Here is a 23720-nt window from a genome sequence, read left to right as displayed (position 1 = left end):
GGCGCCCCAGGGCCGCTCATTGTGACCAGGGCTGCAGGGGAAGGAGGAGGAAGCTGGGGGGGCTGCAGACCCCAAGCAGGGAGGCAGAGGGGTGGGCAGGACCTGCCATGGCCCCAGGTCAGGCTCCCCGGCCACCCAAGCTGCCCCTGGAGACTAGCACCGCCTGGCTGCTTCCCTGGGGACGGGGCGGTCGCTGAGTGCTTGTTGTGTGCCTGATGGGAGGCAGGCACTGCGGTCAGCTAGAAAGGGACACACCCGCTGTGCTCCAGACGACGCCCTGCTGAGAACCCTGCGAACCTGGGAGGTGGGGCGCCCTGGGATGCGGGGCGCCCTGGGATGCGGGGTGCCCTGGGATGCGGGGGTCCAGAAGGCTCCAGGTGGCCCTGCAGGGGGGTGGGGCATCTGCGATGTTATTAGTGTCAGGGACAGCCGTCGCAGAGGACCTTAAGCCGGGAAGCTTAGAGCAACAGCAATTAACTGCCTCCCAGCTCCGAAGGCCAGTCTGCCTGCAGGCCGCCATCCCTCGGAGGCTCCAGGGGACAGTCCACTCCCTGCCCTACCCAGCCCCTGGTGGCTGGCCGGCGACCCTCGCAGCTCCCGGGCTGGCAGCCGCATCGCTTTTATCCCAGCCTGCTGTCACACGGCCTTTCCCTCTTCATGTCCGTGGGGCCATGGATGCCTGTCATCGCATGTGGGGCCACCCTAACCTGGGAGGGTCTCATCTCCAGATCCTGACTGAATTACATCTGCACCGACCCCGAGTCCAGAGAAATTCTCCTTCGGAAGGTCCACGTGGACCTACCCTTGCGGAGGAAGCAATCCGACTCGCCACAAACACCGTGGACCCTTGGCCCAGCTCCGGACATCTGACGGGCCCCTACCCAGGTGCTGTCTTCAGTCCCTGCGCCCTCGAGTAAGAGTTAGCTGGTGGGGGGCGGGAAGGACTCTTACAGGGGGAGCATCGTGGACAAAGGCCTGGAGGCTGGGCTGGGGCGCTGGGGCCCAGGCCCGGGCGGGGCGTTCCCTACTCTCTGCGAACGGCCAGCTGCCTCGCCTTCCTGGCAGCGTACACGGCCCCCCACCCCTGCCCACAGGTGGCTGCTCTCCTGGCCATAGGGTAGAGGCTGTGGGCCCCATAGCTGGGTGGGGACAGCCTGGGCCGTGGGCAGGCTGGGCCGGGGAGCAGAAAGGAGACACCTGCTGTGAGCCCGAGGGCCTGGGAAGCCTGCGACAGGTACGTCCCCAGCCCCCGGGGCCCGGCCAGGGCCGGGCTAAGGTTTCCTGATCTGGTGCTGAGGCTGGGCTGGCGCATCCCCAGCCTGGGCCAGCCCAGGGCCCGGCTCCCAGGGCACCGCAGAAATGTCCCTTTGTTGGCCGAACAAAGCAGCTTTGAGCCGGGCCCTTATCTCAGGTGCAGTGAGATGGGACTCCATCAAGCCAGGCGGGAGCCAGCCGGCCAGCCTGGACAGGGCCCACCCCCCCGCAGGAGGGGCAGGGCAGGGCAGCCGGAAGGGGCTGAGGGGCAGGGGGTGGGCTGCCTTGTGCTCTTCAGGGCCTGTGTGGGCTCACAAGGGATGGAGCAGGCCCATCAGATAAGGCCCAAGTAGAGAGGCGGGCATAGCAGGCAGACACACGCACAGAGGCGTCACGGGCAGACACACCAGGGGACACAGGCTGGCCTGGGATGAGGGTGCGGTGCCCCTCCGTGGCAGGGGCCCAGTGGTCGGGGGCTGCTCCCTGGCCTGTGCCTGGGTCCCTCTGAAGACAAAGCCCCTGACTCTGGGCACCTCAAGGGCAGGGCCAGGAAGTATGTCCTGCAGGGGTCCCTGCACCTGCCCGAATCAGCCCCCCGGGGTCCCAGGGAGCTCAAAGGCCCACCCAGGCGGCAAGGATGGGGCGGGATGCCAGCCAGAATGTGGCAGGGACGGGTCGGGTCAGGACAGCTCAGGTATGTGGCCAGCTGGGGCCCTGCTGTTGCCCTGGCCTCCGTTTCCCCATCTGCGCAAGGACCCCCAGGGCTCCAGGGAGACTCGGCCGCCCTGCCCTGCTGTCGAACACCCACCTCGGGCCGCCTCGGTGGGTGGGGCCCCCAGGAGAGACCGCAGTGGAGGATAGATGGGAAGTGGGTGGGGTCGGTCAGCGGCACAGCTCGCTGCCCACCCGCCCCCTGTACCCCCGACAGGCGGGCTACGTCTCGGCGGCCTGACGCCCACATGGCCTGCAGGGCACTGGACGCAGACGGGGGCATTCAGCCCCTTCTCTTCTCTCCCCTGTGTGTATTGAACAAATGAATGCGTGAACGAGTGGATGAGAGTCAGAAAATAAGAGGAAACAGGCAGGCCCACCAGCCCAGGAATGCAGGGTGTCTCCAGCAGGAAGTTCTCTCATCAAGCCCAGAAGATGCAAGGCTTTTCCGGAAGACCGAGGGGTGAGGGAGCTCGGGCTGGGTGCCCGCCCTCCCCTTCAAGGGCTGCAGGATGGCGGGGGGTGGGGGGCAGAGCATCCCGGCAGGTTGGAGGTGGGAGTGGGGATGGGTGGGGGGTAAGGGGGTAGGGGGTAGTTTCCTGGCTCAGTGAAGGTGGGTTTGGGCAGACACCCTGCCCTCACCCTCCCTGACCCCTTGGGAGCTGCCTGGCCACCGAAAATTGTCCTGGTGGCTCAGAAGGACTGGGAATGGGCAAGACCACCAGCAGGCCCTGTCTAAATAGGCTTATCTCAGAGTGCTCTGTGGGGCACAGGGGCCGCCCCCTCCCAGCTATTAGGTCCTAGTTGGAGCTGGGCCCTGGGAGGACCAGGGCTTTGCTGTACAGAGGACCCCTGCAGCCCCCAGCCCGAGCCCCTGGAGCTTGGCCAGGCTGAGCGAAGGCCAGCCGCGCCCCCTCCTTCCCCGCTCCCCCCACCACCACCCCTGGCTCCCCCCACCACCACCCCTGGCCCTCCCCAGCATGTCCCTCCCCAGCCCAGGGTCAGAAAGCAGCCACTGAAGAGAACGGTCCCCTTCCCGCCTGCGAGCCTTCCCGCCTGTGAGCCGGGCCTCTCTGTTTCCTCTCCTCCCACTCCCCTTGACTTTCCCACAAACATCTCTGCGCATAAAAATAACTTCGTTGGGAATGACAGTCCCTGGCCGCCTCCTTCTGAGCCCCCCTGCCTGAGGGGGTCTCGCAGACAAGCCTGGCCCAGGATGGGGTCCCTGTGAACACTGGGCTGTCCGCAGCTGTCTTTAGAGAATTTCACCAACAGAAACACCCAGGCTGGGTTTGTTTATAAGTAACCAGTGTTTGGGGCTGTAAACGTGGGGGTGATACCAGGAGTCTCTGGGTTGGGGTTGGGGGCAGCTTGTGATACTGTATGAAAATGACTTCTGCCATTACGACCATTTGCCAAGTCATTTAGAATCTTTATTTTATTGGTTGGGAAAACGGTCTTTGTACAGAACCTAGCCACTGCCCCCACCCCCCACCCCGGGAAGTAACGGTTCCCACGGGGCGGGGCCTTTGCAGCTGGGGGTGCTTGGGCTCAGCCCCCTGGGAGAGGTGGGCTCGGGGGTGCTTGTGGTTTTTCGGAGAACGTCCTCACCACATCACTAAGGACAGAGCCTGCCGGCCTAGGGGTGGGGCTGGCCAAGGGCCGGGAGCCTGACGCAGCGACCTGTGGCCCCCCGGGCCGCCCCCTGAGGCTCAGTGTCCCTGGGTCAGCGGGGGTCCCAGAGGAAGGCTGGCATCCAGGCTTGGCCCCGGAGTCCACGGTACTAACCGCATACCTACAGGGTCACACGGAGGGAAGAAGGATCCCCCTGCGGTCACCGGGTCCCCTCTGCCCGCTCCGGGTCACGACCTTGCGACCACCTCAGCCCCTCGCGGAGGCCCTCTGTTCCCACGCGGGTTCCCCTCAGGGTCTGGGACCATTTCTCTAGGTGCGTGCTGACGGGGCCCAGCTGTCTCTGAAGCCCGGGGACAGTTTTATGGGTCTTGGAGCCTCATGGCCCCATCGCCAATGCTGCCAGAGTCCCCGGCTTCCCACAGCCTCACGGCCCGGGGTCAGCGGGCCTCCGCTCGGGTGGGCTCGCTCGGCTTCTCTGGGTTAGTCTTGCCCTGCTGCGTGTCCGTCGTCCAGCAAACACCCGTGAAGTGCCTTTGGCAGCAGGGGGCTGCTGCCCGGACCTTTCTAGGTGCGGTGGGCAGGGGCTACTCTTCGCGTGGTGTGGGGGCTTCTCACTATGGGGGCTTCTCTCGTTACAGAGCGCGGGCTCAGGGCACCGTGGGCGCAGGAGCTGTGGCTCCCGGGCTCCGGAACACAGACTCAGCAGCTGTAGCTCACGGGCTTGGCAGCTCTGGAGCCCGTGGGATCTTCCTGGATCAGGGACTGAACCCACGTCTTCTGCGCTGGCAGGCGGATTCTTTACCCCTGAACCGCCAGGGTGGCCCGAGGTGCGAGATTTTGTGCAAGAAGCTGAGGCGTAGCAGCCTAATCTTGAAATCCTTCTGCAAAGCACGTTTGTTAACCAGGTTTTTCTGAAAGGGTGAAGGCAGAAACACCCCAAATAAACAGCGAGATGTGGGGACCAATGCTGAGGGATCCTCAGTGTCCACACAGCTCAACTATGTGCAAAAGGATTTGAAAATCTTGGATGAAATGGGCAATCTTAACCAAAACTTGCACTAGAAAATATTGAAAATGTAAACAGACCAGTGATCAGAGAAGAAAGCAATCGCATGACCCACCCACTTCCCGCCAAAGCACAGGTCGCCAGCAGGATTCTGCCAGAGTGTCAGGAAGGAGAGGGCTCTAGCGCGGTTTCAACTGCTTCAGCCCATAAAGGAAGGGGGAGAAAAAGAGGAAAAGAAAAGCTTCCAATTTTATTTTATGGGAACAGTATAATATGAATATCAAATGCAACTGTAAAATTGACCTAAAATATATTAAAACTGTAGACAAATCTCACTTTTGAAAATCAAGGCAGAACTCCTAGGCAAGCAACAGCTGGCAGAACCTAGTAGTCCTAAAAAGAAGCGCCCCTTCTCACCCCTAGCTGGGCCCTGGGAGCCAGGACTCCGGCGCACACCTCTGTACCCTTGTCCTCACCCTGCATGGACTTGCCCTCCGAGGCTGCAGGTGAGGCTGGGCAGGGACGAGGGGGTGGGAGAAGTCTCCACCTCACTGCCTCCCTCTTTGCCCGGCCTCATCCCTCACCTGAGCATCTCTCTCCATGCCCCTGTGTTCACCTGTCCCAGCCCTAAATGCTGGAGCGCATATGGCCCTCAGGCTGTGCGGCCCCTGGCTATTTCCCCAATCCCTGCCCCCACCTCTATAAACAGTCCTTTTACAAAGTCTCTTCAAATTACCTCATCTGAGCACACCGCCTGTGTCCTTTTTGCACTCTGAATTATATCATTATACCTCAGCTTTTAATAGCTTAAAAGAAAAGATATATCTCCATTGAGATCCAAAAAGGCATTTGACAAAATGCAACAATATTCTGGATTTTAAAAAATCATAATGAAACAAGCTTCCCTGGTGGCCAGATGGTAAAGAGTCCACCTGCAATGCAGAAGACCCAGGTTTGATCCCTGGTTTGGGAAGATCCCCTGGAGAAGGGAATGGCAGCCCGCTCCAGTATTCTTGCCTGGAGAATTCCATGGACAGAGGAGCCTGGTGGGCTACAGTCCCCGGGGTTGCGGAGAGTCGGACGCAACTGAGCAACTAACACTTTCACTTTCAATAAAACAGGACTGGGTAAATATTTCCTTAACTTGATAAAATATCTGCCTTCACCTCAAAGCAACACCTTGCTTAATGTGAAGACTTTAAAAGCACACGTATAAAAGTTAGAAATGGACAATGGGATCCACCAATATCTAACATTGTTCTAGAGGTACTGGCTAGTGAAATTAGACAAGAGAAAGAAAAAAAGTTATGACTATAGGAAAAAGAGGAGATAAATGTATCACCATTTGCAGACAATTTTATTGACTATTTGAAAAACTGAACTCTTTCAAACAATTAAAGAATTCCTTATAGTGTCTGGGAGCAAAATAAATACAGAAATCTCAATATCCTTCATGTACAAATATTAACACATTGGGTGATATATGAAAGACTCCCTATCAGTTCAGTTCAGTTCAGTCACTCAGTGGTGTCCAACTCTTTGCGACCTCATGGACTGCAGCACGCCAGGCCTCTCTGTCCATCATCAACTCCCAGAGTTTACCCAAACTCCTGCCCACTGAGTCAGTGATGCCATCCAACCATCTCATCCTCTGTCATCCCCTTCTCCTCCTGCCTTCAATCTTTCTCTGCATCAGGGTCTTTTCAAATGAGTCAGCTCTTTGCATCAGGTGGCCAAAGTATTGGAGTTTCAGCTTCAACATCAGTCCTTCCAATGAATATTCAGGACTGATCTCCTTTAGGATAGACTGGTTGGATCTCCTTGCAGTCCAAGGGACTCTCAAGAGTCTTCTCCAACACCACAGTTCAAAAGCATCAATTCTTCAGCACTCAGCTTTCTTCACAGTCCAACTCTCACATCCATACATGACCACTGGAAAAACCATAGCCTTGACTAGACGGACCATTATTGGCAAAGTAATGTCTATGCTTTTTAATATGCTATCTAGGAGAAGGCAATGGCAACCCACTCCAGCACTCTTGCTTGGAAAATCCCATGGGCGGAGGAGCCTGGTAGGCTGCAGTTCATGGGGTTGCTAGGAGTCGGACACGACTGAGTGACTTCACTTTCACTTTTCACTTTCATGCATTGGAGAAGGAAATGGCAACCCACTCCAGCGTTCTTGCCTGGAGAATCCCAGGGACGGGGGAGCCTGGTGGGCTGCCGTCTATGGGGTCGCACAGAGTCGGACACGACTGAAGCGACTTAGCAGCAGCAGCAGCAGGTTGGTCATGATTTTCCTTCCAAGGAGGAAGCTTCTTTTAATTTCATGGCTGCAGTCACCATCTGCAGTGATTTTGGAGCTCCTTCAAAATAAAGTCAGCCACTCTTTCCACTGTTTCCCCATCTATTTGCCTTGAAGTGATGGGACTGGATACCATGATCTTTGTTTTCTGAATGTTGAGCTTTAAGCCAACTTTTTCACTCTCCTCTTTCACTTTCATCAAGAGGCTCTTTAGTTCTTCTTCACCTTCTGCCATAAGGGTGGTGTCATCTGCATATCTGAGGTTATTGATATTTCTGCCAGCAATCTTGATTCCAGCTTGTGCTTCATCCAGCCCAGAGTTTCTCATGATGTACTCTGCATATATAGGATTGCTGTAAAATTATAAAATATTTGGAAATCAATATGATATTCCAAATTCACATTAAGAAAGATTTAAAATGCTACTGAAGGACTTAAAGCAATATTTAAACATATGGGAAGACCTAACTTAAAATATAAAGACAATACCATAAAGAAATCAATTCTCCTTAACAAATCCATAAATATATTGATGTTTCACTTTCTGAAAAGCTAAATAAGATACATTTTTCAATTAAACAACCTAATTCTAAGTTTCATGTAGAAAACTAAACAAGCAAAAACAGCCAAGAAAATTCTGAAGAAGTATGTTTCAGGAAGAATTAGGTTTGGTTGCTATAACAGAAACCGATACTCAGAGGCTTATTCTGATGAGTGTTTATTTCTCTCTACGATAAAAGGAGCCCTTAGTGAGGCAGGCAGCGCTGGGCTGCCAGGCTGTGGCGGCGCCATGGTATCCAAGACACAGGATCCTTCCCTCTCTCTACGTTTGTTGTCCGATTTTCTTTCCAAGTTTGTCTAGTGGTGCAAGATGGCTGCTGAATTCCAGCCATCACCTCAGATTCCAGGCAGCTGGGAGGAGAAAGGAAGGAGCATTCCTTTACAGAGAAAGCCCTTGGAAGCACCGAACCTCACTTCTACTTTCCCCTCTAGAAGCCCTGTCTTCCCCCAGTCTAGACCTGAATGCTGTGGCCACACTCTGCATTGCTGCTGGGAGGTGCATGTTCTCAGTGCTTTGCTGCCTCAAATAAAACCAGGTTACAAAGGAGGAAAGGTGAAGGTTACAGCTCCTGCATTCTCTGCAGGTGTAAGAAGAGGAAACTAGCCCCCACAAGTGTCAAAACCATTAAAAGCTAGAATAGTTAAAACAGCAGGATGCTAGTGCAAGAATGAACAAGTAGATGAATGGGACACAACAGAACCTCAAACAGTTTCAAACACGAAAGAGAACTTAGCATGTGACAAACACAGAATTGCAAATCAGTGAGAAAAGATGGCTCATTCGAGACCCACCCATACCTGGGGAAGCCATCTGGAAAGAATAAAGAGAATAAGGTTGGAGCTATATCTCACACCTCATACCAAAATAAATTCCAAAAGAGTCAGAGATTTCGAAGGTGCAAACTAAAACCACAAAGTCTTAACAATAAATAGTAGAAATTTCTTTATAAACTTGAGATGAGAACTCCCTAAGCAGGATACAAAATACAAAAACACCCAAATACACACAAAGAACTGTTTTGATCATTTCAAATACATGAAATTAAAAAAAAAATACTCGAAATAAAATTTCTGCATAGCAAAAGCCACACAAATCAACTTGGGGAAAATATTTGCAAATTGTGTCAAACAGAGAGCTTATTTCTATCATATGTAAAGAACTCCAACAAATCAATAACAGGGTCACAATGCAGTAGGGGATAAAATGAAAAAGCAAAGGGGAAGAACAGGAGTCTCAATACCCTTCCTTTTTCATGAAAGGAAAAAGCAAATGGCTCCTGAAGAGATGAAAGACACTCAGCCTCGCTCTTGGTGAGAGAAACGCAAGTGATGGCTGCACTGATGGCATGCGTGCCTCTCAGGCTGGCAGAGACTCCGATTACACGCTGGCATTGCTGTGAGAGTACAGGGGCTCGCACATATTACTGTAGATTATTGGAAATGGTTACAGCCTCAGCAGGCAGGCGTTTGGCAAAATGCCTCAGAATTACAAACTCACATCCTGCGACCCAGTGGTCCCACCTCTAGGAGGGCATCCTGCCCACAGTCACCTTGGGTACCAGGTCATGGCAGCATGGTTCCTGAGCCAGCCAGAAAAAAACCTTGAATGCCCATTAGTAGGATGTATTAATGTAAACCACATGGGAAAGCAAAGAGTAAGGAAGAAGGCCTTCCAGTTTTAATAAAAGGCCGTGTCTGCAGGCTGTATGTGATAAAAAGGAGGCCCAGTGGTATGTGGAATGGGTTTCCGATTGTGTCAGGGAACAGAGGGGCTTGCAGAGACGGGTGCACGAGACGTGCCTGCAGAACCTGGTCTGGGGAAGGCCCCACAGACACGGCACCTGCTGGCTCTCAAGACCGGCTGCGTGAGAGCCAGGGCGTGTGCAGAAAGCTTTCCTCGGCACAGTCTTTGGATCCTTGTTGGTTTCAGGACCAGATGAATGTGAGTGAAGGAGGGGCTGGGGTGCTGCCAAAGCCTGGCCCCGTTTCGGGTCTGGGTCGGGACTCTGGGAGTGTGGGGCGAGCTGTGGAAGGCTGGAGAGGTCGCTTATTCATTCATTAAACAGGCTGCTGATTGCAGAACTCAGTCCTGACCAAGCAGGCTCTTCCCTCTGGACTCAGACCTCAACAGCGGTGACACAGCGCTGTTGCAGCAGGGAGTGGGGGGCACTGACAATCCCTGGGGCCCAGGGCCACGCTGTGGACAGTCAGACCCTGAGGAGGGGGCCTACCAGGCTGGGATTCCAAACAGAGGAAAGAGAATGCATAAGGCCCAGGCGGGAGGCCCAGTGAGCTGCCCTTTCCACCCAAGAAAGTCTCTGTGGAGGGGCTGGAGGGTCAGCCCACAGAAGGGGGAGGGCCGGGGTGGAGGACCCCGTCCCTGCGGGCTGCTGAGGGGGCAACTCCCAAGGCTGCCTTCTGGGGACGCCTGGCCTGGGTTCATCAGCATCTCATTTGCATGGCCATTCATCCTCTAGGGCATTCCCAGCCACCCCAGAAGCCCCTTCCTGCCCTGGAGAAAGGGACCAGGCCGGGGTCCCCCCCCACCAGTGCCCCCTACACTGCCCTTCTCCAGAGGGAAGGACAATGGGGTGGGGAGGAGGCGGAGGCGAGGTCTGGCTGGGCAGCCAGGCTGGCGGGAACCATTGTGTGTGGGGCCCCGAGTGTTTGCATAGCAAGTGCCTTGGCTGCTGAATGGGGCACAGGCATCCCAAGAATGCTGCTTGAGCGCCGAGGGCCCAGGGTCTCCAGCTCTTGGCCAGCCAGGCACATCCTCGCCCAGCTTCCGAGTCCTTCTGTCACTCACACCTGGCAGGCACAGGGTGGACAAGGATGAGAGTGGCCAGGTTTTGGCACCCGTGGGAGTGACCCGGGCAAACCAAGCACAGCGGCTTAGCTTGCATACTGCACAACACTAGTGTACCCCATGCACCTGGGCGGCCCCAGCTGCCAGCAACCCTGCAGTCTCCCTGTTGACCTCAGTGATCTCAGCAGTAAAAGGGGACAGGCCAATCCTACCCTGAGAGGCCATCTGCTCTCAGCCCAAGGTGGCAAGGGGAGGTGTGGCAGAAGCGGGGGCGGGCAGAGGGAAGGAAATCTGCTAAGTCTGTGAGATGGGAGAGGCCCCTGTCCGATAGGCTGTGGCCCACACAGGAACGTGAGGGGCTGCTGTGGGCCGTGTGGGGTCCCCCCTGCAGATGTGGAGTGATGGCGGGTAGTTCAGAAGCAGCCCTCCCCGCTGTCTGGGAAGTGGGAGAGGTGGTTAGGGATGGGGTCTGCCTCCCAAGGAGCGGGAGGTGAGTGGGTTGGTACCCATCAGAGAGGACGCCGAGTCAGCACCCAGAAAGCACGGCCAGTCTGATCGGCACTATTCCCAGAGACAGGTCCGGGGTTTGTGCTTTCTGGGGGGGTGTACCTGGGGGAGAGAGCAAGGGCAGAGGTTAAGAGGTGGGAACAGGCCTGGGGTGTGGCCAGGCGTAAGGAGGAGGGCTGTCGGAGACGCTGGTGATTGGGGAGGTTGGCACAGAGCGGGTGGGTCACCGGGGATGGGGGCAAATCAGGCCAAGGGGCAGCCAGGAGGTGCGGCGGTCTGTCCCCTGTCTGCACCAGCCCAGGGACGTGCTGTCCTGGGAGCAGGGGGTCAGTGGAAGCCGTGGACAGCCTGGGGGTGGCAGGGCCCTGACCAGCCCTGAGCTGGCATCCACAGCCCGGCAAGGGGACACTGACAGTCAGCAGGCCAGCTGGGGCCTGGCTCCCTGGGAGGCCCAACCTTGCAGGAGGGTGGCCCCCTCTGTCCCCTGCCACCCACTGGAGCCCCTGGGAGCTAGACAGGGTGGGTCAGATGCTCGCGCCTGCTCCGAGGGGATTCAGCCCCACTCTGCCCCACGTCTGCTGTGTGGTTTACGGCTAATGGCTTCCTGTTCCTAGCCTCAGCAGCCCATCCGTCAAATGGGGATGGCCACTGACCTCACCAGCCAGGGCTGAGTGAGAACTCCGACTGGCTCCATGGAGCTGGCCGAGGGGATTCCTGTCGGCATTGGAACAAGCCAGGAGAGCTCCCTGGTGGAGGTAGCATTGGGGGTGGGAACATGACCAGAGGCAGGCGGGCTGAGGTCCCCCATGCTGGGAGGGCCACGTTCCCAAAGTGGGGATGAAGAACAGGCTCTGGGAGTGGCCGGGGCTTGCCAGGGACGCAGAGGGAGGTCGGGAGGGAGGGAGGGAGCGCTGGGCGGGGCGGGCTCAGGAGCCTCTAGGGGAGGACAGCGAACTCATCAAAAAGACAACAAATAGCAAATGTTGGTGAGGATGTGAAGGAAAGGGAACCCTCATGCCCTGGACAGCGAACGAGGCACCACAAGGCCAGGAATGGAGACAGGGGCCCCGACCGCCAGGCCTGTAGGTCTGGGCATTCGCAGGGCATCTCATGGCATGGGCCAAACCTGGGGGTCGGGGCTGGAAGGCTGGGCCGACGGCTGGAAACAGGGATCTTGTCCACCTGAAAACCTGGGAAGCGGCATCGAAAGAGCCTCAAGGGGTTGTAAGGAGCTGAGCTGGCTCCCAGCCTCGGGTCTTCCCAGGCCTCCAGTGAGGGGCCGGGGCACCTGCAGGGCAGAGAGAGGGCATCTTACCCTCCCACCCTGGGCAGCGGTGCTGGGGGCCTGTCCCCCCCATCTCAGGGTCCAAGTGCCAGACAGGCCTGCCAGCCAGCAGGTCCAGCTCAGCTCTGGTCCCTGGCGCAGGGCCCTGGCTCTGGCTGAAGGGGAGGCCTGGCTTGGGGTGAAGGGGGGAAGGGCTGGGAAGGGCAGGGCCTTCCTCACCTGGGGGCACAGTGCCAGCCCTTGCCCCGGGACTGGCGTCGTGCCAGTAGGGGTCAGCTACTTGGAGGGAGCACCCCTACCTGTCCGCGCTTCGGGCTTCTGCAGTGGTGCTGAGACTCACATAACACAGAAGTGCGTGTCTGATCACTCAGTCCTGTCCAGCTGCTTGCGACCCCATAGACTGTAGCCCGCCAGCTCCTCTGTCCATGGGATTCTCCAGGCGAGAATACCAGAGTGGGTAACCATTCCCTTCTCCAGGGCATCTTCCTGATCCAAGGATGAACCTGGATCTCCTGCATTGCAGGCAGATTCTTTACCATCTGAGCCACACGGGGGTTCCCAACACACACGTAGCCAGTTTAAACTGGACCATTCAGTGGCATCTCACGCGTCCTCAAGCGTCACCATGATCTAGCCCCAGAGCCTCCTTGTCGCCCCCGGAGGAGACCCCACCCCACGGGCATCACTCGTACCCTGCGCCCGCCCCGCCCTGGCAGAGTCGCTCTGCCTGCAGGATTTGCCGCCTGCAGGCTCTTCGCACCAACAGGAGCCTGTGGCACCTGCCTTCCTGTCTCACCTTCTTCACCAAGCACATGATCCCGAGGACGTGCCAGGACTCCAGTCCCTTCCTTCCTTCTTTCCTTCATTCATGTGTGCCAAGAGCAGCACTCAGCCTGGCCCCACGAGGTCCCCAGGAGGCCACGTGGCAGCCGCCCCTGTCACTTCAAAGCCCACGAGGAAAGCAGCGCTACCCCGATTTCCTGGTGAGAAGATGAGGCTGGGGGAAGATTAGGTGGGCTGGCATCCCTCCCAGAGACCAGGCCCTGGGCTGCGCTTTTAGGGAGGGGCACAAAGAGGGGTGGGGCTTGGCACGAGGGCTGAGGGCAAAGGCCAGGAGGGGTTGGGTGGAAAGTCTGAAGTCAGACAGGGGCTTCCCCACTCAGTCCTGGGCTGGCTCCCCATCTGGGGTGTGAAGGGGATGAAAGAGCAGCAGGCACCCACAGGGAGCCAGCCTGGGCCCGTTCCGGTCCTGGCTCCTGGCAGAGAAAAGCAACACCCCCACTTAGCCTGGAAGCGATCCGCATCTCGTGTGAGCCTTGAGACGCTTGACGGTGAGAAGGCTGCCTTGTGGGCAGTGGGGTGCCGCTCACCATCCGCGTGGCCTTTCCGAGCCTGCTCACCTCCCTGTTGGGCTCCTGGGTCACTCTGAAATTAGGTCTTAAGCAGAAAGAGTGGGGAGTGCTCTGGGGAAATGTATGTGGCCCAGTGCCAGCCCGATGGTGGCAGGCCATGGGAGGCTTCCCCCCACCCCTCTGCGTGGCCCCGGGGGTCCTGGGGAGCCTGGTGAAGGCTCAGACCCTCTCCCCAGGAAAACCGGAAGCTCGAAATCCTGCATCAGACTCCAGGGTGTTCTGGGAACCGTGGAGAAAGGTTGCGGCCGCTGCTGGGGTCATCAGATCCCATCCTGCCTTGCCTCTCTCCCCCCACGTGACTCAGGTTCTCCACTTTTACACAGCCTTCCTCACCAGATGGTCAGATAACCCATTAGATAAAGAAACAGTGGTGCCCGCTGGGATGCACGTGGGCTACCACCATCCATGGGCTCCCTGGCCAGAGTCCCAACCTAACCCTGGTTGCCCGAGGCCCTGCCACTGAGGCTACTATGCTTGCCACCTGCAGGAGGAAGACCCGGCTGCAGAAACCTGGACATGAGAAGGTTAGGAGGAGAGTGGCCGCAGCTGGCTGCTCTCCCGGGCCTGCTGCCTGGCATGTGGGTCGCAGGTTCCTCTGCTCCCTGGGACCCACTAGCCCTCCAGGGTCAGGTCCTTGTTGCCCCTGCCCTCCCATGAGTAGGACTGTGTCTCACCCCAGGGTCAGCATGTGACTTGGGTGGGGTGGGACCGTTACCCGGTCAGACACCTGACCACTTACCCACCTCCTCCATTTGCCTGCTCTGTGCCCTGTGTCTGGCTGGGCTCCCTGCCCACCAGGCACTGCCAACACCCAGGCCTGGAGCTCACGCTCTCCCAGACGTCTGGGGGGCCCAGGCCCTTCCCCACGCCCCCAGCCCAGGCCCTTCAGGGGCAGGGACACTGACCGCAGTCCATGTTCTCTTTAGGACCCCAGCAGGCTCCAGGAGAGGAAGCAGGGGCGGCCAGTAGAGGGTTCGACGGCGTCGGCCTCCAGCCAGTCTCCCTGGGAGAAGACCCCTCACTCCATGCATCCTAGTGGCCTGGGTCTCAGAGACCACCCCCCACCCCCACCGAGTGCCAGGTCCCAGCTGTGAGAACAGGCCTCACACCAGGCCACACCAGGGGCGCCCATCCTCCGGACTCGCCCCCAGGGAGCCTCCCGCCCTGCAGCTGCTGAGCTGGAGACGGAGCCTGCAGTCCCAGCCCCTGGGGGCCCGGGGGTCGGGGGTGGGTCTCCAAGTCCAGGGTTTTGTGAGAAGGTCCCCCCCGCCCCCTGCATGGGCCACAAAGCAGAGCAGAGCGTGGCAAGAGCCCAAACCACGGCTTCCTACCACCTGGAACCAGGGCGGATGCCGGGGCCCCCGGAACGCCGGGCGCTCCAGGCTTCGTCCCCGCGGCCCAGAGACGCCGTCTGCCACAGCCTCCTCCTCCCAACGCGTAGGAACCGTTTCCCACGTTGTTGGAACTTTCCGCAGGCCTGACTTCTAACAACTGCACATCATTCAATTAGACAGACGCGGATGGTTTCTCAGCCGGCCTCCGCGCACATCTGGGCCGCTTCCGGGTTCTGCCGCTTGTAAATAACAGCCCGAGGAGTCTCCCGCGCCGGTTCTCCGGGTTTCGCATTATTTCTGCAGGTTAAACTCCCAGAAGCAGAATCACTGGGTCAAAAATATGAACACTTTATGCTTGTTGCTACACAAAGACGTCAGAATAAATCTGGGACCCTGTCTGGCATGGAGACGGGACTCCGTGCTGAGCCGGCCCCTGGGGCCAGGCTGCCCAGGAACCGGCCTCTCCCTGGCACATCCCCGGGGGCCGAGATGGGGGCCTGGGCTTCATCTGGGGTGTCGGGCGGGCACCAACCTCGGCCCACTCTGTGGGCTTCCTGAAATTCCCACGAGGGACCCTGGTGGCCTCCGAGCTGACTCAGCAGCTGGAGACGGGGACGGGGGTGTAGACACCAAGAAGTCATCACTTCCTGCCCATTTCAAACATTCTGTGAAGCCCTATGACCCAGGCCTTTCCCTTCCCGCTGGGCCTCCAGCCCCCTGGATTTTCCTGTTTACTGCACCCCAGAGGCTGGCCTTGACCTGGCTTCTCTCCTCTGGGGCTGCTTCCCGAAAGGACTGTCCGATTCCATTTTCGGCCAAGGCCGGCAGGTCCAGGGCAGACGGGCTGGCCCGAGGGTTGACACCCCACAGCTGGGACTGACGCCAGGCCATGCTGTCCCCAACCTATGCAGCCAAGCAGGGCCCTGCTATGGGCTTGGGGCCCCAGAGCTGTGGCGGTCTGTCTGGCTGCCCATGGCCTCCGAGGCTGCGACCCTGGAAGGTCAAAACCGAGCTCTGGGGTCACACAGTGCTCAGCTTGGTGCATACAGGGAGGGTTAGGGTTAACCCTCACCCAGTGTGACTGTAACCTAGGAGCTCAGCGCCTCAGCGCAGTGACCCCCCATCTTTCTACTGAGGAAGAGCCCAGCCCGAGGGACAGTGCTGGGGGCCAGTGGTGTCGCAGAGACCACAGTGTCGTGGGGAAGCGTTCCGTGCAAAAGTGCAGACAAACCGTGATGTGGCAGCCTTGCTTTGTGTGGGTCACATGCCCAGCAGACCTGTGGGCTGAGCCTCCCAAGGCATGCCCTGCAGCGCTGGGCAGGCAGGTGGCATTTTTCACCCTGTGTTAGCTTTCTAATCCTTGCCCCATCCCATGGGGTGAATAGGGTAGGAAGAAATATTCCATTTTCCAGAGGTGAGAGGTGAGGTGACTGTTCGTGGTCACAAAGCTGGAAAGAAGAGTCAGGATGAGGCCTTGAAGCCAGGCCTTCTCCTCTCAGGTTGGGGAGGGGATGGACCCTGGGGTGGCGCCAGGCCAGGGTGCAAAAGAGCCCCTGTGGACAGAAGGCTGAAGACCCCGGTGCCTGGCACCCTCCTTGTGGACAGGGGGCTGAAGACCCCGGGGCCAGGCACCCTCCTTGTGGACCTGGGGCTGAAGACCTTGGTGCCAGGCGAGGCTTCTGCCCCGGAGCCGGGCACCCTCCCAGGCCAGGCCCAGAAGGGGCCCCACCTCCATGGTCTGGCACCAGCCGTGCCACCTCCTGCTACGACCTGCGTCTGCCCCTCTTTGGCACCACATCTAGCCTCTGGCCACCCCTCTGCCCCTGTCCCCCACATGTGTCACTGCAGCTGTCTCTGGGGCAGGTTGTTGTCCCTGCTTTACAGACGGGAAGGTCATTGCGGGAGAGCTGGACCCGCCTGAGGAAGAGTGAGGACCCGCAGAGCCAGGGGCAGCCCAGCTGCGGGGCTCCCACCCGGACACCAGGCCCTCACGGTGGTCTCAGGACAGCTCAAGATGCGCCCAGTGAGGGCGGGGCTGACCTGGCTGGTTCCTGGGGGGACAAACTGAGGCCCAGCACCTGCCAGGGCGATGGGAACATCTCCTAAGAGTCAGCACAAGCTGGGGCCTCTTTGTGGGGCCTCCAGGGGCCTCCGATTCCCGCTGTGAGGCTTCCCTGAGCACCTAGGTGCGGAAACACCTGCTCGCCCCGGGACGGAGGCAGCCGGCACGGCTCCGCATGCTGGAAAACGCAGGGCTCAGGCGCTTCCTGAGTGGAGCAGCACCCCCATCTCGCCCAGCCGTCCGGCCGGGGCAGAGGAAGGAAGTGGGCACAGGGGCGGCTGGAGGGAGGGTGCCCACCCCACCCTGCGCCCGGGTGGGAAGGGGGCTCCAGCACCAGGTGGTCGTGGTGCAGCCCTGGCCGGGCCGGGCGACCCGGGGAGGAAGTGGGTGGGTGCGGTGTCTGCTGTGGACGGGCATCGCGCCAGGAGGCCTGCTCCGAGCCCTGAGGCCACTGGCCACACGGGCTTCTCAGGCTGGCTTGGCAAGGCATGGAGACCGGGGGTGGGGGTGGGGGCAGGCCTCGAGGGTTTCTGGCTGCTGTTTGGCAGCTAGGCCTCCCCAGCTCTGGCCGGGTACCAGGGCAGCTCAAGGAGCCCTGAGAGGCCATTCTCATAGGCAGGCAGAGCTTGCCCAGCCACTGGGGGCGTCTGAGGGACACAGGCCTAGACTCTCACCTGGGCCCTGCTCCCAATGCCTTAGGCCCATCCTGAATGCTACCTTTGCCTCTGAGACCTCAATGACCCAGTGGTCCTGCAGTCAGGACAGCCTGGCCCAGCCTTCAGCAGGGTTGCTATCAGTAAAAGGGAAAGAGAAATGTTTAGTTGCTTTGTAAGTAGTAAAGCCCCGGAAGGATGAATGGTTTTACTCAGTGCAGCTCCAGGTGTGGCTGAATCCGGGGACTCCAGTGGTGCCATCTATTTAAGTTCTGTCTCTGTCCATTTCCGGGCCCCTCGGGCTCCACTCCCCACAGTGCGGCAAAGATGGCTCATGTCCCCACCACTCAGCACCTCCTGTGGAAGATGGACTCTGCACAAAGCCTGGACCCCATGGGCAGCTCGGGCCTCATGCCCATCAGGGACGCAGAAGTCCAGATACACGGGTGGATGCTTAGGGAGCAGCAGTAGGTTTTCAACCCACAGCTGTCCACCCAGGGGCTGACTGCGAGCCAGACCCAGAAGCCCTGAGTGTCCACTTAGCCCATTCCATCCCCTCACAAGTCCCAGAGGTGAGTCCATTCTACGGATGAGGAGCCTGAGGCTCAGAGCAGGAAAGCCACCTGCTTAAGGCCACTCAGCTTGCTAGACTGTGGCCAAGAAATGTGGATCAGGGCATGCTGACCCCAGAGTCTAAGATGCAACCCCCAGGCTCTCCCTCGGGCGTTAGGGATGATTCTGGAAGCCCTTGGCAGCACAGCAGTCAGCTATCTGTGTTGCTGTCATCCCTATACCAGGGCCTGTCTGCTCGGGGCACCTCTTATTTGGGGTTGACACTTGAGGTGAAGCCTCTCAAACTGGGTACCTGTGGGGGCCCGAGAAGAGCTGAAATCCATGGGACAAAACACAGCCTGTTTATTCTGAGCTGGGTCTTACTCAGGGGCAGGTGGTGGATGTCAGAAATGGTGTGGATCCAGCTCCAGACCTTTCCATAAAGCTAACATCACAATGAAGTCACAGTGAGCGAGTCGCACAGGTGGGATAGTCCCAGGGTCTCTAAAAGCGATGTTTACACAAGAATAGAGTCTCTTGCGTGTGCAATAGCTCTATACTACATTATCATGTGTGCAAGAGTGTTATTGCCCACAGCGGGTAACAGTGGTAAAGAATCTGCCTGTCAATCCAGAAGGTACAGGAGACATGGATTCAATCCCTGGGTCGGGAAGATTCCTCTGGAGCAGGAAAGGTCAGCCCACTACAGTATTCTTCCCTGGAGAATTCTATGGACAGAGGAGCCTGGCAGGCTGTCCACGGGGTCACAAAGAGTTGGACACAACTGAGCCTTTTAAGTTAACCAGTTAATAGTGTTATGCCTGAAAAAAAAAGAAGTACAGAACTTAATTTTAAAATACTTCATTGCTAAAAAATGCAAGAGCTGGAGTAGTAACACGAAGAATCACTGACCACAGTCACGATAGCAAATGTAGTAAGTAACGATGAAAACGTTTGAAATATGGAGAGAATTACCAAAATGTGACACCCAGACAGGAAGTGAGCAAATGCTGCTGGAAAAACGGCTCTGACTGACCCGCTCGATGCAGGGTCACCGCAAACCTTTAATTTGTAAAGATCACAGTGCTCAATCAAGGAGTGCAATAAAATGAGATGCACCTGAATTCTAAAACAAATGCAAACTCATTTTTAAATGTGAACATGTGCACTCATGCAAGGGGACAGCCATAGTGGGCTCCTGGTCAGGACAGAACCTAGAGCTTTCCTGACCTTGAGATGCAGACCTGAGCTGCAGAGACCCTGGGCTGTGGGGTGACCCCAGGCAAGGTGCCGGAGAGCGGACACGGCGTGGGAGATAGGGGGCTGCCATGAGCTGGCTCAGGAAGTCCCCAGTGGGTACTTTCTCATTCGTCCCCTGGGTTGAGCGTCTATACTGCGAGCCTCAAGCTCTGTGGATCTCGGGCAAACTGTCCCACACAAGTCCTGTCCTCAACGGAACAAGTCCTGACCCGATGGGTGAAAACTCAAGACAGTCACATGACATCTAACCATAAAGACGGCCCAGAGGTTGGGGTGCGGGCCTGGGGAGGCTCCCGGGAGGGGACCCCAAGAGAAGAGGAGCCTTCACCGCTGAGACAGTCCACCCTGCGGGCTCTAACAAAGGCGGGAAAAAGCGCCCAGATGCGTTTTAAACACAGCTTCCAATGCTGTAAGTCAACTCCACTCCCATAAAAGTTAAACAAGCAAAACCCACAGCCTTGGCTGGGGTTGCCCACGGCGTAACTCCCTTCTCTACGCTTCTTGGTTTTGTCTGAATTTCCATAATGGGGGTGGGTGGGAGTGTTTTCATTCCTGTGAAAAACGTGGAACCGGTAAACACAAACATGTTTCTTTTTCCTCAATTGGCCTTGAAGTGAAAAAAAAAAAGTTGCTTCCCACGGAGGGAGAGAGGCCCAGGCCTCCCTGGCTCACCCGAAGTGCAGTGCCAGCCCGAGGCTCTCTGCCTTGGTCTCCCCACTCGGGAAGCTCAGCGCCTGTAAGGTCAGCTGCGCTCAGGAGGCCGGGCCCTTCTGGGGACCCTCCCCACCTTCACGTCCCCTCTGGGTCCCTGGCCCCGGCCGCTGTGGCTCCCAGGGCCCAGCTTGGGACTGAGCATCATGTGTGTGTGTGGGGGGGGGGGTATAAATCAGTGGTGTGGGGGCTGAAGGGCCTCGGGGAGATGGTCCCCCCACCTCCACACACTGGACGTACCCGGGGGCGCAAACACAGTGTGGCTTGCCAGCTGGAGTCTGTGTTTAGTGGACAGGGCAAGTTCAAGTTTCAGCATCGTCTTCACATTTTAGCAGAGTGTCCTTGCCCTGTGGAGCGGCGGGTCACCTCCCGGCCCAAGGAGGGAAGGGTCCAGCACTGGGGACCAGCAGCCGCCAAGCGCGGAAACCAGGGCAGCTTTCTCCCTGCAGGCCACGACGAGCCGAGTCCCACTTTACGAGTGGCCTGACACCAGGGCATCTTGCGAGGTCGTCTCATCTAACGCAGACCCTGCTGTTGCTGCGTGCCAGCCGGTGAGCATGGAGGCAGGTGCAGGCAAACCTCTGCTGCCCCTCCCCGGGCGAGCTGGACCCCGAGAGACCCCCACTTACCCTCGACCGGCCCCCTTGCCAACACCCACAGCCTGGTGCAAAGCTTGTGAAACTCAAAAACCAGATTTCTCTGCATTAAAACCCCTTGCGTTGGTCTCCTGGCCAGAAGTCCGAGATCAAGGTATCAGAGGCACCGAAGAGGGTCTCCCCGCTCCCCCCGCCTCTGCGGCTCCCGCTGGCGGTGGGCAGTTCTCGGTGGGTGTTCCCGGCTTGCAGCCACATGCCCTGATTGCTGGGTCCATCGTCACGAGGCCTGCTCCCAGGTCCCAGATCCCCTCATCTCGGGACACTGGTCACTGGATGGGAGCCCACGTCCTCCAGCCTGGCCTCACTTAAGCTTAATCACATCTGCAAAAACCCTATTTCCAAAGAAGGCCACATTCACGGGTTCCAGGAGGAAACCACCCACTGCGTCTGTGGGGACACAGTTCAGCTTGTAACACCCAGGAGTGGCGGCAAGTGATAAGCCAGGACCTGCTCATGGCCAGCAGGGCCCGGCACAGTGAGGGACACAGGGCCCGTGGATCCTGTTGAATGCACCCGATTTCATTCGACACGGTGGGCCGCCAGGCTGGAGGCTCAGGAGAGCCCTTGGCACCCGGGGTGGCTCCCCTGGGAGCAGCGTGGCTCTGCTGGGGCCGGTCTGCTGTACAGCATCTCCCTTCACTTCCAGGGGTCTCTGCCCCCCGACACCTCCCCAGAGAAGCCCCCCGACACCTCCCCAGAGAAGCCCCCAGAGCTGACGTCGCCCGACGGCCCTGCCTCCCGCCCGCCCCATCGTGCGGCACAGAAGGAGCGATGTCCCCTGAGTCCACGAAAGGCTCTCTCACCACCCAGCCAAGGCCCTTGTCCTGCTCAAAGCGAAGCCTGAGGTCTCCAACCCCTACTCAGCCCCCTGTTGCCTTGCCATCGCCTCCCTGCACTCCGGGTGCCAGTCCATTTCTCAGCTGGGGGTCCAGTGGGCTAAGAGCAGACTCAGCTGATGGAAGAGGTCAGGGCTCAGGTAGCCTCCTAACGCAGAGGCCAGGTAGATCACTAATGCCCAGGGGTTGCGGCCCCGGCCTGACAAGGCGTTCGGGCACACAGACAGACAGATGGATGGATGGATGGACAGCAGGCCACTGCAGCTGGCTGCTGGGCATACTGAATCATGTCCTCTGGGACTAGCTCGGCCCCCTGCAGCAGCCGGGGTTGGGGGGAACAAGGCTGTCCACACCCCCAGCTTTGCAGGGCCATGGTGGGCAGAGGTCTCCATGCAGAGATGGCATCTGTTTTTCTTCATGGCTCTTCCCTCATATTAACAGCCAAGCCTTGCTGTTCTAAGTGAGGAGCAGACGTTAGTACAAGCACGCTCAGGACCCCAGCTTTGGGGAAGCGTAGGTGGATACCCAGCCCCAGGAGTCAGGGCCCCCAGGAGGGGTGAGGGGCCCCTGTCACGTTCACCACCACAGCCCACCTTCCCCAGCACCCTGCACGTCACGTTCACCACCACAGCCCACCTTCCCCAGCACCCTGCACAGGGCGCACTTGACCCTGGTGCCAGCAGAGCCCTGGGCTGGCGGTCCCTTCCTGGTCCTGCCCGCAGGCATGGGAACCGCATTCCTTCTGTGAGATGAGAGGGACCAGGGGCAGAAAACGCATGAGGCCCGTCCCCCTCAGCCTCATGGGTGCCCAGGCGGGGTGCTCAGGAGTCACCCTGGCCTTTCCTGCATGCGGCTAAGGCCGGGGAGGGGGCACTGTCCGGGTTCCCAGGTGCGCTGCCCCCCCACCGCCCCACGACCGCACCCCCGGGAACAGGCACCCTAATCCCATCATGGCCTGCTGGCTCCCACAGTGCTCAAGTATTTTTATCCTCCCTGTGCCCAGGTGATAGCTGGTCTGATTCATGCTGTGCAAAGACCCTCGGTGGCTGCAGGCCCCTCTGGCGGGCTGGACGGTGCTGAGCGGTCCTCTCTCCAGCGGGGACCACGCAGTCATCGCCACAGGAAGCTCGGCTTTCCTTGCTGGTTTTTGAGAACTGTTGCACCAAATGCTTGCCTGAGAAATGCTGATTGTGATGTTAAGAGGAAGGCTGGAGAGGCCAAGGAAAAAGGGACGAGAGAGAGCGGGAGGTTGCAGAGCCCCCTCCGGATCGCGGGAGCTCCCATCGCAGGCACGGACCACTGGCATTTGCCACCAAAGAGCCTGTTTTTATTTAAACGGCCCAGAGCAAGTCTCTGACTAAACTAACATTCCCACGCCAACACTCAGCAGCGCCTCTGGTTTTTGGCAAATTTTTTCCTTAGCTGTCAAGGCAGAAATATAGAAGAATTCTGGTCTTACTTAAGGATTGTTGGAGTTTTTTTCCCCTGCCCCTGGAGACATGAAAATAACTCACAGATGTGCAGTACCTGCTAATGTCTGCGGTCCGTTTAGTCCGGGAAGAGAATTCCCTGGGCTCCGTGTAACCCAAACCCCGATGTCCAGGCCCATTTTCTTTTTAACAGGGGGCCGTGGCGGTGGTTGGGGGCGGGTGAGTGCAGGGGAGGGCGGAAGTCCTAGACATGTTTAAATGTGTCTGGAGCAAATGGGAGGAAACCCAGGCAGCCCTGAGAAAGCTGCGGAGGGGCTGAGAGTCCCCGTGGGCCCACCAGGGGGTCAGGCAGCTGGAGGGGTGGGGATGGTGGGCGTGGGGGGGTTGGTTCACAGGGTGGGTGGGGGGCAAAATGTCTGCAGAGGCTCCTCTTCAGCAAATCCCTCTGGGGCAGAAAGATTTTGCTGTGGGAAGCCTATGTCTTCCCTGTGAAAATAAAGATGGACTTTTTTAAGAAGGCAATTTCCAGCTATTTATAACTTCAGAAAGGAAGAAAGGGAAGGAAGGCGGGACGGAGGGAGGAAGGAAGGGAAGAGAGAAGGAAGGGGAGAGGTTGGGGCTGGGGGAGGAGAGCCCGGCCTGGTTGTTCCCCGAGTGAGTGACTCAGGCCTGCCGAGGCTCCTAGCACAGCTGGGGGTGGGGCCAGGCAGTTTCATCCCCTGGGGCCCTTTTTCTTTCTTTCTT

Source organism: Budorcas taxicolor, chromosome 11 (genome assembly GCF_023091745.1).
Source record: "Budorcas taxicolor isolate Tak-1 chromosome 11, Takin1.1, whole genome shotgun sequence".
Classification (NCBI taxonomy): Eukaryota; Metazoa; Chordata; class Mammalia; order Artiodactyla; family Bovidae; genus Budorcas; species Budorcas taxicolor.
Note: the sequence above shows the minus strand (reverse complement) of the source record.